General features: G+C 36.9%; 1 protein-coding gene across 9 annotated transcripts in view; it reads left to right on the top strand.

The window, feature by feature from the left end:
• CCDC15 (coiled-coil domain containing 15) overlaps positions 1–13,920 on the top strand; it is a 63,690-nt gene that overhangs the window by 35,314 nt on the left and 14,456 nt on the right. The gene's annotated exons all lie outside the window — the stretch shown is intronic.

Raw genomic sequence — 13,920 nt, 5'->3', positions numbered from 1 at the left:
AAAATCCATATAAAACCACAAAAGACCCTGAATAGCCAAAGCAATGTTGAGAAAGGAGCACAAAGCTGGAGACATCACACGTCCTGATTTTAGACTATATTAAAAAGCTATAGTAATCAAAACAGTGTGGTATTGACATAAAAACAGATACATATATGATGGGACAGAATAAAGAGTTCAGAAATAAATCAATTAATTTGTGATGAGAGAGCCAAGAATATGCAATGGAGAAAGGATAGTCTTGTCAATAAATGGTGTTGGGAAAACTGGACAGCAGCACGCAAAAGAATTAAATTGGACCCTATCTTACACTATCAAAAATCAACTCAAAATGGATTAAAAACTTGAACTTAAGACCTGAAACTGTAAAACTCCTAGAAGAAAGCACAGAGGTAACCTCCTTGACATTAGTCTTAATAATGATTTTTTGAATATGATACCATAAGCACAAGCAACAAAAGCAAAAAAAATCTAGTGAGAGTACATCAGACTAAAAAGCTTCTGCACAACAAAGTGAAAGGGAATTGTATGAAATGAGAGAAAATATTTGCAAACCGTGTAACCGATAAGTGTTCATATCCAAAATATATAATGAACTCACTCAACCCAATAGAAAAAAAAATTTAAAAATGCACAAATGACCTGAATAGACATTTTTTCCAAGAAAACATAAAAATGGTCAACAGGTACGTGAAAAAGTGCTCAACATTACTAATCATCATGGAAATGCAAATCAAAGCCATAATGAGATACCACACCTATTTGAATGGCTGTTATCAAAAAGACAAGACATAAGGGCTGGCAAGGATGTGGAGAAAAGGGAACACATGTGCATTCTTGGTAGGAATATAAATTGGTATAGACATTATGGAAAACAGTATAGAGGTTCCTCAAAAAATTAAAAGTAGAACTACCATATAGTCCAGCAATTCTACTTTTGGATATATATCTGAAGGAAATTCAATCACTATTTCAAAGAAATATGTGCACTCCTATGTTCATTGCAGTTTTATTCACAATAGCCAAGACATGGAAGCTGCCTAAGTGTCCATTAACAAGTGAATGGATAAAAATAATGTGGTGTAAATATAACAGAATATTATTCGGCCATGAAAAAGAAGGAAATCCTGCCATTTGTGACAGCATGAATGAAACTTGAGGGCATTATACTAAGTGAAATAAGTCAGATAAAGAAAGACAACTACTTTATGACCTCACATGTTAAATCTTAAAAAGTTGAACTTATAGAAACAGAGAATAGATTGGTGGTTGCCAGGACTTGGTGGGTGGGGGAAATGAGATGTTGGTCAAAAGGTACAAACTTTTAGTTATAAGATTAATAAGTTCTGGGATCTAATAATGTACAGCATGGTAACTATAGTTAACAATACTGTATTATATACTTGACATTTGCTAAGAGACTAGATCTTGTATGTTCTCATCTGTCTTTCTGTCTGTCTATCTAGCTATCTAAGAGTATTGGTATACATTGTATACCTTAAAGTTACACAGTGTTTTTTCTCAATTATATCTCAGTAAAGCTGGGAAAAAAATATGAGTTCCAAGGCAAGGACCTACCGTCTTATCTGGGTCTGAGAGTGATTCTGCATTTATTCAGCAGATATGAATTTGGCATCTTTCATATCCTGACACTGTCCTAGGCACAAGCAATACAAAGATAAATAAAATGTGGTTTCTTTTCTTGAAGAATTCATAATCTAGGGTGGATGGGGAAAGAATTGTATGCAAATGAGTTATATAATTATTATAATAGAAGTAAGTACAGAGTCCCTGAGAGCACAGAAGAGGGATTACTGATTTCATATGGAGTGTTAAAGAAATTATTACATTTCACTTGGACCTAGATGGATAAATGTGTGTTTACTGGGGAAGTGGATAAGGATGGTGAGGTAGAAAAATCAACAAAAACTGAGTCAGGGTGGAAGGAAATAATAGTATTCGTGCAGAGTTTTATAATTTACAAGGGCTTTCATATATTATCTTGTTCATATATTATCTTGTTTTATTGTTTCAACAATAAAACAAATGTTTGTTGAATGTTAAAGCCTACCACGTGGCAGGCACTGTACTGAATGCTGAGGATATGCAATTTGCATATGTGGCAGGATAGTGGTTCATAGCACAAATTAAGAATCAAATAGTCTTAGGTTTGAATTTTCTACCTATTGGCTATGTAACCTTGAGCACAGTTCTTCATGTGGATGAACTTCTTCATGTGGATGAACTTCTTTTTTTTTCAAAAATTTTTTGGAATTTTAAAATTTAATTTAAATTATTTTTTTATACAGCAGGTTATTATTAGTTATCTATTTTATACACATCAGTGTATACATGTCAATCCCAGTCTCCCAGTTCATCCCCCCACTCCTCACTGTCCCCCCCTGGTTCCATACGTTTGTTCTCTATGTCTGTGTCTCTGTTTCTGCTTTGCAAACTGGTTCATCTGTACCATTTTTCTAGATTCCACATATATGCGTTAATATACGATATTTGTTTTTCTCTTTCTGACTTACTTCACTCTGTATGACAGTCTCTAGGTCCATCCACATCTCTACAAATAACCCAATTTTGCTCCTTTTTATGGCTGAGTAATATTCCATTGTATATATGTACCACATCTTCTTTATCCATTCATCTGTCGATGGGCATTTAGGTTGCTTCCGTGACCTGGCTACTGTAAATAGCGCTGCAGTGAACACTGGGGTGCATGTGTCTCTTTGAATTATGGTTTTCTCTGGGTATAAGCCCAGTAGTGGGATTCCTGGGTCATATGGTAATTCTATTTTTAGTTATTTAAGGAACCTCCATACTGTTCTCCATAGTGGCTGTATCAATTTACATTCCCACCAACAGTGCTAGAGGGTTCCCTTTTCTCCACACCCTCTCCAGCATTTGTCGTTTGTAGATTTTCTGATGATGCCCATTCTGACTGGTGTGAGGTGATACCTCACTGTAGTTTTGATTTGCATTTCTCTGATAATTAGTGATGTTGAGCAGCTTTTCTTGTGCTTCTTGGCCATCTGTATGTCTTCTTTGGAGAAATGTCTATTTAGGTCTTCTGCCCATTTTTGGATTGCGTTGTTTGTTTTTTTAATATTGAGCTGCATGAGCTGTTTATATATTTTGGAGATTAATCCTTTGTCTGTTGATTCAGTTGTAAATATTTTCTCCCATTCTGAGGGTTGTCTTTTTGTCTTGTTTATGGTTTCCTTTGCTTTGCAAAAGGTTTTAAGTTTCATTAGGTCCCATTTGTTTATGTTTGTTTTTATTTCCATTACTCTAGGAGGTGGGTTAAAAAAGATCTTGCTGTGATTTATGTCACAGAGTGATCTTCCTATGTTTTCCTCTAAGAGTTTTATAGTGTCCAGTCTTACATTTAGGTCTTTAATCCATTTTGAGTTTATTTTTGTGTATGGTGTTAGGGAGTGTTCTAATTTCATTCTTTTACATGTAGCTGTCCAGTTTTCCCAGCACCACTTATTGAAGAGACTGTCTTTTCTCCATTGTATATCCTTGCCTCCTTTGTCATAGATTAGTTGACCATAGGTGCGTGGGTTTACCTCTGGGCATTCTATCCTGTTCCATTGATCTATATTTCTGTTTTTGTGCCAGTACCATATTGTCTTGATTACTGTAGCTTTGTAATATAGCCTGAAGTCAGGGAGTCTGATTCCTCCAGCTCCATTTTTTCCCCTCAAGATTGCTTTGGCTATTTGGCATCTTTTGTGTCTCCATACAAATTTTAAGATTTTTTTGTTCTAGTTCTGTAAAAACTGCCATTGGTAATTTGATAGGGCTTGCATAGAATCTGTAGATTGCTTTGGGTACTATGGTCATTTTCACAATGTTGATTCTTCCAATCCAAGAACATGGTATATCTCTCCATCTGTGTCATCTTTGATTTCTTTCGTCAGTGTCTTATAGTTTTCTGAGTACAGGTCTTTTACCTCCTTAGGTAGGTTTATTCCAAGGTATTTTATTCTTTTTTTGCAATGGTGAATGGGATTGTTTCCTTAATTTCTCTTTCTGATCTTTCATTGTTAGTGTACAGGAATGCATGAGATTTCTGTGCATTAATTTTGTATCATGCAACCTTACCAAATTCATTGATTAGCCCTGGTAGTTTTCTGGTGGCATTTTTAGGATTATGTATATTGTCATGTCATCTGCAAACAATGACAGTTTTACTTCTTCTTTTCCAATTTGTATTCCTTTTATTTCTTTTTCTTGTCTGATTGCAGTGGTTAGTACTTCTAAAACTATGTTGAATAAGAGTGGCGAGAGTGGTCATACTTGTCTTGTTCCTGATCTTAGAGAAAATGCTTTCAGTTTTTCACCATTGAGAATGATGTTTGCTGTGGGTTTGTCATATATGGCCTTTATTATGTTGAGGTAGGTTCCCTCTATGCCCACTTTCTGGAGAGTTTTTATCATAAATGGGTGTTGAATTTTGTCAAGAGCTTTTTCTGCATCTATTGAGATGATCATATGGCTTTTATTATTCAATTTGTTAATATGGTGTATCACATTGATTGATTTGCATATATTGAAGAATCCTTGCATCCCTGGGATAAATCCCACTTGATCATGGTGTGTGATCCTTTGAATGTGTTGTTGGATTCTGTTTGCTAGTATTTTGTTGAGGACTTTTGCATCTATATTCTTCAGTGATATTGGTCTGTAATTTTTTTTTTAGTAGTATCTTTGTCTGGTTTGGGTATCAGGGTGATGGTGGCCTTGTAGAATGAGTTTGGGAGTGTTCCTTCCTCTGCAATATTTTGGAAGAGTTTGAGAAGGGTGGGCGTTAGCTCTTCTCTAAATGTTTGATAGAATTCACCTGTGAAGCCATCTGGTCCTGGACTTCTGTTTGTTGGAAGATTTTTAATCACAGCTTCCATTTCATTACTTGTGATTGGTCTGTTCATATTTTCTATTTCTTCCTGGTTCAGTCTTGGAAATTTATACCTTTCTAAGAATTTGTCCATTTCTTCCAGGTTGTCCATTTGATTGGCATAGAGTTGCTTGTAGTAGTCTCTTATGATGCTCTGTATTTCTGCAGTGTCCATTGTAACTTCCCCTTTTTCATGTCTAATTTTATTGATTTGATTCCTTTCCCTGTTTTTCTTGAGGAGTCTGGCTAAAGGTTTATCAATTTTGTTTATCTTCTCAAAGAACCAGCTTTTAGTTTTATTGATCTTTGCTATTGTTTTCTTTGTTTCTATTTCATTTATTTCTGCTCTGATCTTGATGTTCTTTCCTTCTACTAACTTTGGGTTTTGTTTGTTCTTCTTTCTCTAGTTCCTTTAGGTGTAAGGTTAGATTGTTTATTTGAGACTTTTCTTGTTTCTTGAGGTAGGCTTGAATTGCTATAAACTTCCCTCTTAGAACTGCTTTTGCCGCATCCCATAGGTTTTGGATCGTCATGTTTTCACTGTCATTTGTCTCTAGGTTTTTTTTATTTCCTCTTTGATTTCTTCAGTGATCTCTTGGTTATTTAGTAATGTGTTGTTTATTCTCCATGTGTTTGTGTTTTTAAAGTTTTTTTTCCCTGTAATTGATTTCTAATCTCATAGCTTCATGGTTCAGAAAAGATGCTTGATATAATTTCAATTTTCTTAAATTTACTGAGGCTTGATTCGTGACCCAAGATGTGGCCTATCCTGGAGAATGTTCTGTGGGCACTTTAATTCTTCTAGGTATTTGTTCTTTAATTTTTCTAGGTCCTTGTTAAACATTTCTTGCATCTTCTCGATCTTTGTTTGCCTCCATTCTTTTTCCGAGGTCTTGGATCATCTTCACTATCATTATTCTGAGTTCTTTTTCTGGAAGGTTGCCTATCTCCACTTCATTTAATTGTTTTTCTGGGGTTTTATCTTCTTCCTTCATCTATTACATAGCCCTCTGCCTTTCCATTTTGTCTTTCTGTGAATGTGGTTTTTGTTCCACAGGCTGCAGGATTGTAGTTCTTGCTTCTGCTCAAGTGTTTTGATTGGATAAAAGCGATGAATGCTGCACTCTCTGCCTAGCGGAGAAAAGGGTAAACTTTCTGGTCATAGATAACATAATTTGGAGCCTGTAAAAAATTTTAAAACAATATTATTCAGTCAAAATTATCTAGGCGTGTCAAGAGATAGGACCAGATAACCAAAAGCTAACAGAAGCAGGCTTACAGATGCCACAGATACTGGTGTTATCATACAAGGACTTTAAAACACTTGATTAATATCTTTAAGTAAATAGAGGAAAAGATGGAGAAAAAAAATGAAAATATGGAGAATTTCACCAGAGAACTGAAATCTTTAAAATAGAATAAAATAGAAAGTCTTAAATTGAAAAAATATGATCTTAAAATATGCACTCCTGGGCTTCCCTGGTGGCACAGTGGTTGAGAATCCACCTGCCAATGCAGGGGACATGGGTCCAAGCCCTGGTTCAGGAAGATCCCACATGCCACGGAGCAACTAAGCCCGTGCACCACAACTACTAAGCCTGTGCTCTGGAGCCCGCAAGCCACAACTACTGAGCCCGTGTCCCACCCCACGACTACTGAAGCCCATGCGCCTAGAGCCCGAGCTCCGCAACAAGAGAAGCCACCGCAATGAGAAGCCCGTGCGCCAGAACAAAGAGTAGCCCCCGCTTGCCACAACTAGAGAGAAGCCTGCACGCAGCAATGAAGACCCAACGCACCCAAAGATAAATAAATACATAAATTTAAAAAAAAAGAATTATCTTTCACTGGTGGAAGTAAATCATTTTTTTCTATTCTTTCTGATTTTCAATTTTTTATCATTAGCATATTTGATTTTGGGAGCCTAAGCAATATCTATATTGTAAGGGACCCCTTGCTGAATATCTTGTTTATTTTGCTATAGAGAGTACAAAGACTTCTGAAATTTTTATGTGGCAGTCCACTGGTGAGAATAGTTTTCCTGTGAGGTGTTTAATAGTTCCTTTGGTATGTCTTTATTCTCACATTTCTTTCCCCTTTGAGATATGTTATAATACTCTTGTCCTAAAAGCAACTTGACAAAAACTGCTGCAGTAAAAAAGTGTGTGTGTGTGTGTGTGTGTGTATTTTGGATTGGGGTTAGAAGAGAGAGGCTTGGAAGAATCCTCATGAGGTTGTCTAGGGTATCCTTTAGGCAGAATTCTATTTAAATATTTCAAGGATCTTTTCTATTCTTAATATCCTTTAGGATTGTAGTTATATTGATATAATCTCCCAAATAACAATTTCAGAACATAAGGACATTGGCTCTCGGACGTTTGTTCCTATATCTAGGCCAGATTTGTCTTACTATAACCTAGTTATTTTGCCATAATTATGATCTGATCTACATCAAAAAAAATCTCTTTTCTGTGGTGCCCATATATAAGCGTTTTTACAGACTCATCAGGCAAAAGACAGAATGGAAATTTCAGTTCATTTAACTGAAGCCAAGACATCCCTGCTGTGGGTATTTTATGTCTACCTTAAATGGTTTTATGACATCCCTACCACATGGCATAGTTGGTGGGGAATTCTTCTTTAGCTACACTGCTGACCTTCTATGAAAGCTTTTCTACTTAAGGCTTTTGTTTTATTGCCATTTTCTCACCAGATAATCTTTTTCTTGTTGTATTTATACCCTTGACCCCAGAAAAAATATGAAGGTCTCTGTCTTACAGATGGTATCAGAACATTAAATCTGTTGTCATTGACAGTTTGCAAGTAATTAAAATTTATTTTTTGCTTTTTCCTTGTTGAAGAAACTAAATCATGTATGCCTTCTTTGCATGGGGGTTATATGTTTTAACTTAAAGACAAAAGCCATTTTAGCAACATTCTAAAGTAAACATATACCTGCTTTCTGAATCAGGATTGTTAATAACCACTTTACCTCACCCAGTTGTTATAAGAATCAAATGATATGTTTTCATTCATTCACTTAGCAGCTGCTTATTGAGCATCTATTAATTGGTAGACATGATGCTAGATTTAAGAGTTGCAAAAAATGGAAGACATGATCCCACCCTTCAAGGATCTTACTAGGTAGATTTCACTGACTAATGGGGAGACAGATAAATGAATAGGTAACCATAATACCATATATTAAGTATTACAAGACAGTATAGCAAGTGATTAAGAACATGGGGATACATGTGTTGAAGTCCCAGTTCTGCTGCCTACCAGCTCTGTGACTTTGGGCAAGTTACCTTCTATAAGCCCCAGTTTCTTCTCTATAAAACAGGGATAATAATGATATATACCTTAGAAAGTTGCTGTGAGGATTAAATGAGGTAACATAGTAAATGAGCTTAGTATAGAATCTGGCATGTAGTATATGCTCAATAAATGTTAGTTGCCAAATATTTAAGGGAAAAAATAATACCAAGTTTTATATAAAATATTCCAGAGAATGGAAAACAGGGAATACTTCCCAGATAATTATAGAAGACAGTATAACCTTAATACCAACCTGTCATGGGTATTACAAGAAAGCAATGTTACAGACTAATTTCTTTCATCAACATAAATGTAAAAAATCAAGTAAAATATCGGTAAAATAAAGTCTTTCTTCTTTTGTCATTAGAAGGAAAAAATTTCAAGAATGTCTGAGAGCACGGAGACTGTGTTTCGAAATCAAGTGTGAAAAAGGCCCCCCGTGGGGCAGAGCTGTTCAATCACACAAAAAAGAGAGAAGTCAGTCCGGCAGGAAGCCTGGCTGGGATATAAATTGCCCAGGGCCAGGGCATGCGCCAAGGCTGCTGCCGCTGGTGCCCGGTCCATTTTCTCCAGGACAGGGAAGGCTTCCTGGGCTGAGTTGTGAAGGGTTAGAAGAAGTCGTATGAGACAAAATTGGAATTGGACTGGGGAAAAGAGTAGATGGGGATTCTAGGCAAAAAGAATAGCATTGTAAAAGCAGTAACTCCTGAAAGAATAGGACACTTCTGAGTTGGATGTGATTGGAGCTAAAGGAATGGCAAGAAGTAAACCTTCAAAATGAGGAAAGATCATAAAGAACTTTGTACGTCATGAGAAGGAATTTGGATTTTATCCTGAAAACAGGAGCCATTTAGAGGCATTGTTAGGAATAGATAAAATGGCTAAGACTAGATGTTAGGGTATTACTGAAGTAATATACTAATAGAGAAGATGAGAAGTGAAATTAATTTTTTAAAGGTTATTAAATATTAAGCCCTTACTGCTTGTTAAATGCTTTACATAGATTATTGTATCATTTAATTGATATACAGTCCTGCAGGGTAGTGGTGGCCACCATTCATTGAGTGTTTACAATATGCCAGACATACTGTTGGGTGTTTTAGAGGCATTAGCTCATTTGCCTACTTCAATAACTGTATGAGGTAAATTTTATTATTCTTTTTATTTTACAGATGAGAAAATGAGCCCCAGAGAGGTTAAGTAATTTGCCTAAGATTAAGATCACACTTAGCAATGGCAGAACTGGGATTCAATCCCAGATTTATTTGACTCCATCACCTAAGCACTTTTTTTTTTTTTTTTGATTGTACGTGGGCCTCTCACTGTTGTGGCGTCTCCTGCTGCGGAGCACAGGCTCCGGACGCGCAGGCTCAGCGGCCATGGCTCACGGGCCCAGCCACTCCGTGGCATGTGGGATCTTCTTGGACCGGGGCACGAGCCCGTGTCCCCTGCATCAGCAGGCGGACTCTCAACCACTGCGCCACCAGGGAAGCCCCACCTAAGCACTTTGAAGGCTGTAACTTCAGTAAGTTATAAGCCAAGGCCAGGAAGGCAGTGAGGAGGAGGCAGTTTTAAGAGCGAAAGAGATAGAATTAATAAAATATTGTCAGAGGAGAATTCAAGGATAAATCCCAGGTTTATGGCTTAGGCCACCAGGTAAATGGGATACTATGAAACATTTTCCAGGAAGGAGGTGGAGGTGGAGAGGATAAGTTTAGTTTGGGGCATATTGGATTTGAAGTTCTTAAAGGAGATCCAAGTAGAGTGTCCAGTAGGAAATATTATTTTTAGTAATGATTTCAGAAATCACTAAGGAAGAATACTATCAGAATCAAGAAACAGAGAGAGAAAAAAAGTTGAACAGAAAAACATGATCAGCAGGCAAAGATTTAGACTGTGCTAGATTAGACCTTAATCATGTTGTACCAAAGAGGAAGATTTCTTTCATCTCCTTGAGAAGTTATTTTTCTAACAGAGCACCTCTTTTTTTTTGAATATTATTTTATTGTATTTTTTTATACAGTAGGTTCTTATTAGTTATCTATTTTATACTTATTAGTGTATATATGTCAATCCCAATCTCCCAATTCATCCCATCACCGCCACCTAACAGAGCACCTCTTTTAACTCCTGAAATAAATCTATTTCTTGTTCTTGTATGCAGAATTCCTTTTATTTGATAGTGTTAGTGTTGGCAAATTTCTGTGATTGCTCAAGTATGAATCCATAGAGCCAAAAAGATAGCCCTCGATTTTAGTTCTAGGTCTCTATCTTGTTTTAACTTTGTAAAGGATTAGTGGTGTGGCTTTATATGGAACATAGCTAACAAGAGTTTTTGAGTTGTTGTTGTAATTATAAGAATATATTTTTAGGGCTTCCCTGGTGGCGCAGTGGTTGAGAGTCCGCCTGCCGAGGTAGGGGGCGCGGGTTTGTGCCCCGGTCCGGGAGGATCCCGCGTGCCACGGAGCGGCTGGGCCCGTGAGCCGTGGCCGCTGGGCCTGCACGTCCGGAGCCTGTGCTCCACGATGGGAGAGGCCGCGGCAGTGAGAGGCCCGCGTACAAAAAAAAAAAAAAAAAAAAAGAATATATTTTTAATGCAGTTTGCCTGTGATAATCACTTTCTTTTCAGGATTCTCTTCAAAATGTAAATATTGACATCTACTTGTTGCTTAGTTCTGCAAACACCCAGTGTAGCAAGTTTACAAATCAATTTGCAGTGTTTTGTATTCTTACTCTCTTTTACTGAAAGTCTGACACTGGTTTTAGAATACCTTTTAGCATAACCAGAGAACCAGTATAATTGTATTCACGTCAGTGCCCTGGGAAAAACCGATATGTTGACATGTTGATTTCCAACCTAGTTTAGTTTCTATTGTGTGTCAGCTAAAAGATATATTTATGCAAGAAGCTTTAAAGACATCCGAGAAGAATAAACTTGTTTATAGAATAATTGTTTATATCAACTTTTTTAGTTGGTTTTTGCCATTTTTTATTTTTATGATCCTTTCTGAAACTACTGTATGGCAGTAGTTCTTAACCTGAGAATCTGACCAAAGCTGCGGATTCTTTTCCCAGATAAATACCTTTGAGACACTCAAGTGGAATGTCAAACTGGCAGGTAGTTAAGTAGGTTTGAATCTCAGAGGAATGGTCTATGCTGGAACTGTAGCTTAATGAGTTACAGGTGGTAGTGGGTGGTAACTGAAGCATATGGTATGCGTAAAGTCACCTGGGAAGAAGGCATAGTGTAAGATATGGAGAATGCCTAGATGTAGTGTGTTTCCGCTTATGTACTATGACTTTTTGGAGAGCCCCAAACTATTTTAATATCTAAGATATTTTGCTCCCTTGAATCAATTTTTGCTGCCTTGGGTACAATGTTGCCCCTGTTGAGAATGTAAATGCTAGATGGATTAACCTGTAGGCCACCACTGTCCTTAGAGAGACTTGTTTTGGTGGAGTGATTGATGGGTCTTAATAAGCCATAATGGAGTGGGAGAGGAGATCAGGAAATAGAGAGAGAAAGCTAGACAACTCTTAAGATGTTTGACTGTGAGGAGAGGAGTAGCTATGGGGGAGAAGGGGGAAAGGGCTGATTCCATCATTTCTAGTAATTGTCCTGTTACCAACATTTGAGAAACAATGCTGATGTGTTTCCTTAGCTCTCGGTTTACTGGTATGGAGAATAAATGGTATAGAGAATTATACCAGTAACTAAGCTGTTCTGTTGTCATTCACTTGGCTCCATTTGTTTCACTATTGAAAACCTCACTTTAATTTCTTATCTACAGAAAAATCTTTTCACATTCGCCTTTTTCACAAGCTAAGGAGTTATTGAACTAATCAAATATGAATGCCCTAAAAAATTTACTTTTTTTACTGGCTCTCTTTGGAATAAGATCTTTACATAAGAAGATCTTTAGCCAAGGGCACCTATGATCTTAGGCTTATCTTTAAACTTTTGTACTCTTTTAATCTCTTCCTTTTATTCTCTTATTTCATGCATTATATTTTAAGAGAGCACAGCGATGTGTATTTTAAAGCCAATTTTGGGGAATTCCCTGGTGGTCCAGTGGTTAGGACTCCAAGCTTCCACTGCAGGGGGCACGGGTTCAATCCCTGTTGGGGGAACTAAGATCTCTCATACTTGGCGGCACAGCCAAAAAAAAAAAAAAAAAGTCAGTTGTGAAGAGGTATGTGTCTTGTGGCTCTTCTCCACATTACCTTTCTCACATTCCTAGTCCACAACCTTATATGCCTTTAAATCTTGATCCTTGCTAGTTACAAAAACATTATCTCTCTGCCCAAGTGGCAATAGTGAGATTTCTTACCTCTACCCTATTACAACTTTATATCGCATTTGAGTTTGAATCATACCATAAAAGCTATATTTATGTTCTATACTCTTTGAGGAATACTCAACTTAGACTTACAGTTGTAACTCAAGAAAGAACAGCAAGTGTGGCAGAACAGTTATAAGAAAATCCTTGTTCAAAGTGGCCTTGTCACTCTGCTAGAGGTGGCCAGAGATTAGCTGTCATAATCTGGATGGACTTAGTTGCACATACAAGTTCCTTGTGCTTTTCCAGTGCCTGATCTTTCAGCCTTTATAGGACAGCTTCCTGGGTTTTAGTATATACCTGTGTTAATCTAAGTAAAAGGAAGCCCATAATTCCCCTGGAGCAAATAGCCTGCTACAAATGGATAGAAGCCCAGAATTTTCAGCAGTTCATGCTTTATTGAAGAGGTGTGAGTATGAATTTACCTCACACTGCTGTTCAGAAAACAATAGCTCATTTGTTTCAAAGTAATTTTTAGCAACTGACATTATCAGAATATATTTATTAGTTCTAGTCTTGAATTAATTATATTTCTTAACCAAAGCTCTTAAATTAGGTTTTCTGACAATTTTCTCACTGAGCAACTCATTTCCTCTCTGCAAGTAGGTGTTTTTTTTAAATAAACATAATTGGTATTCAATAAACTACACATATAAAAGTGTAAACTTTGATGTTTTCTCTCTCACACACACACACACAACGACCATCATAGTCGAGACAGTGAACATATATTATCATCCTCAAAAGTTTCCTCATGCCCTAGGTAGCACCTCTTTCCTGCCCTCCCTGCCTCTTTTTCCCCAGGCAACCACTGGTTTGCTTTGTGTCACTATAGATTAGTTTGCATTTTCTGGAGTTATACAGCATGTACTCTTGGGCCCAGCTCCTTTTATTCAGAGTAATTATTTTGTCCTTGTTGTTATGATACCAAGAGTTTATTCCTTTTTGTTACTGGATAGTATTCCATTGTATGGATATACCGCAATTTGTTTATCCATTCATAGTTTGATTGACATTTGAGTCGTTTCCAGTTTTTGGCTATTACAAATAAAGCTGCAGTGAACATTCGTGTGCAAGTCTTTGGAAAATGACTTTTCTCTTGGGTGAATACCTGAGAGTGGACTGGATCATCATGGTAGGTATATATTTCATTTTTTAAAGAAACTGTCAAAAGGCTTTCCAAAGTAGTTGTACCACTTTATATTACTGCCAGGAAGAGTAATATAACTTGTAAGAGTTCAAGTTCCCTTACATCATCACCAACACTTGGTATGGTCAGTCTTTTTCATTTTAGCCATTTGAATAGGTATGTAGTGGCATCTCATTGTGGTTTTAGTTTACATTCCTTGAATG

Source organism: Monodon monoceros, unplaced genomic scaffold, assembly GCF_005190385.1.
Source record: "Monodon monoceros isolate NGI ecotype Baffin Bay Population unplaced genomic scaffold, NGI_Narwhal_1 Super_Scaffold_7, whole genome shotgun sequence".
In the NCBI taxonomy this organism is placed as follows: domain Eukaryota; kingdom Metazoa; phylum Chordata; class Mammalia; order Artiodactyla; family Monodontidae; genus Monodon; species Monodon monoceros.
This window is presented reverse-complemented; position numbering and strand designations above follow the sequence as displayed.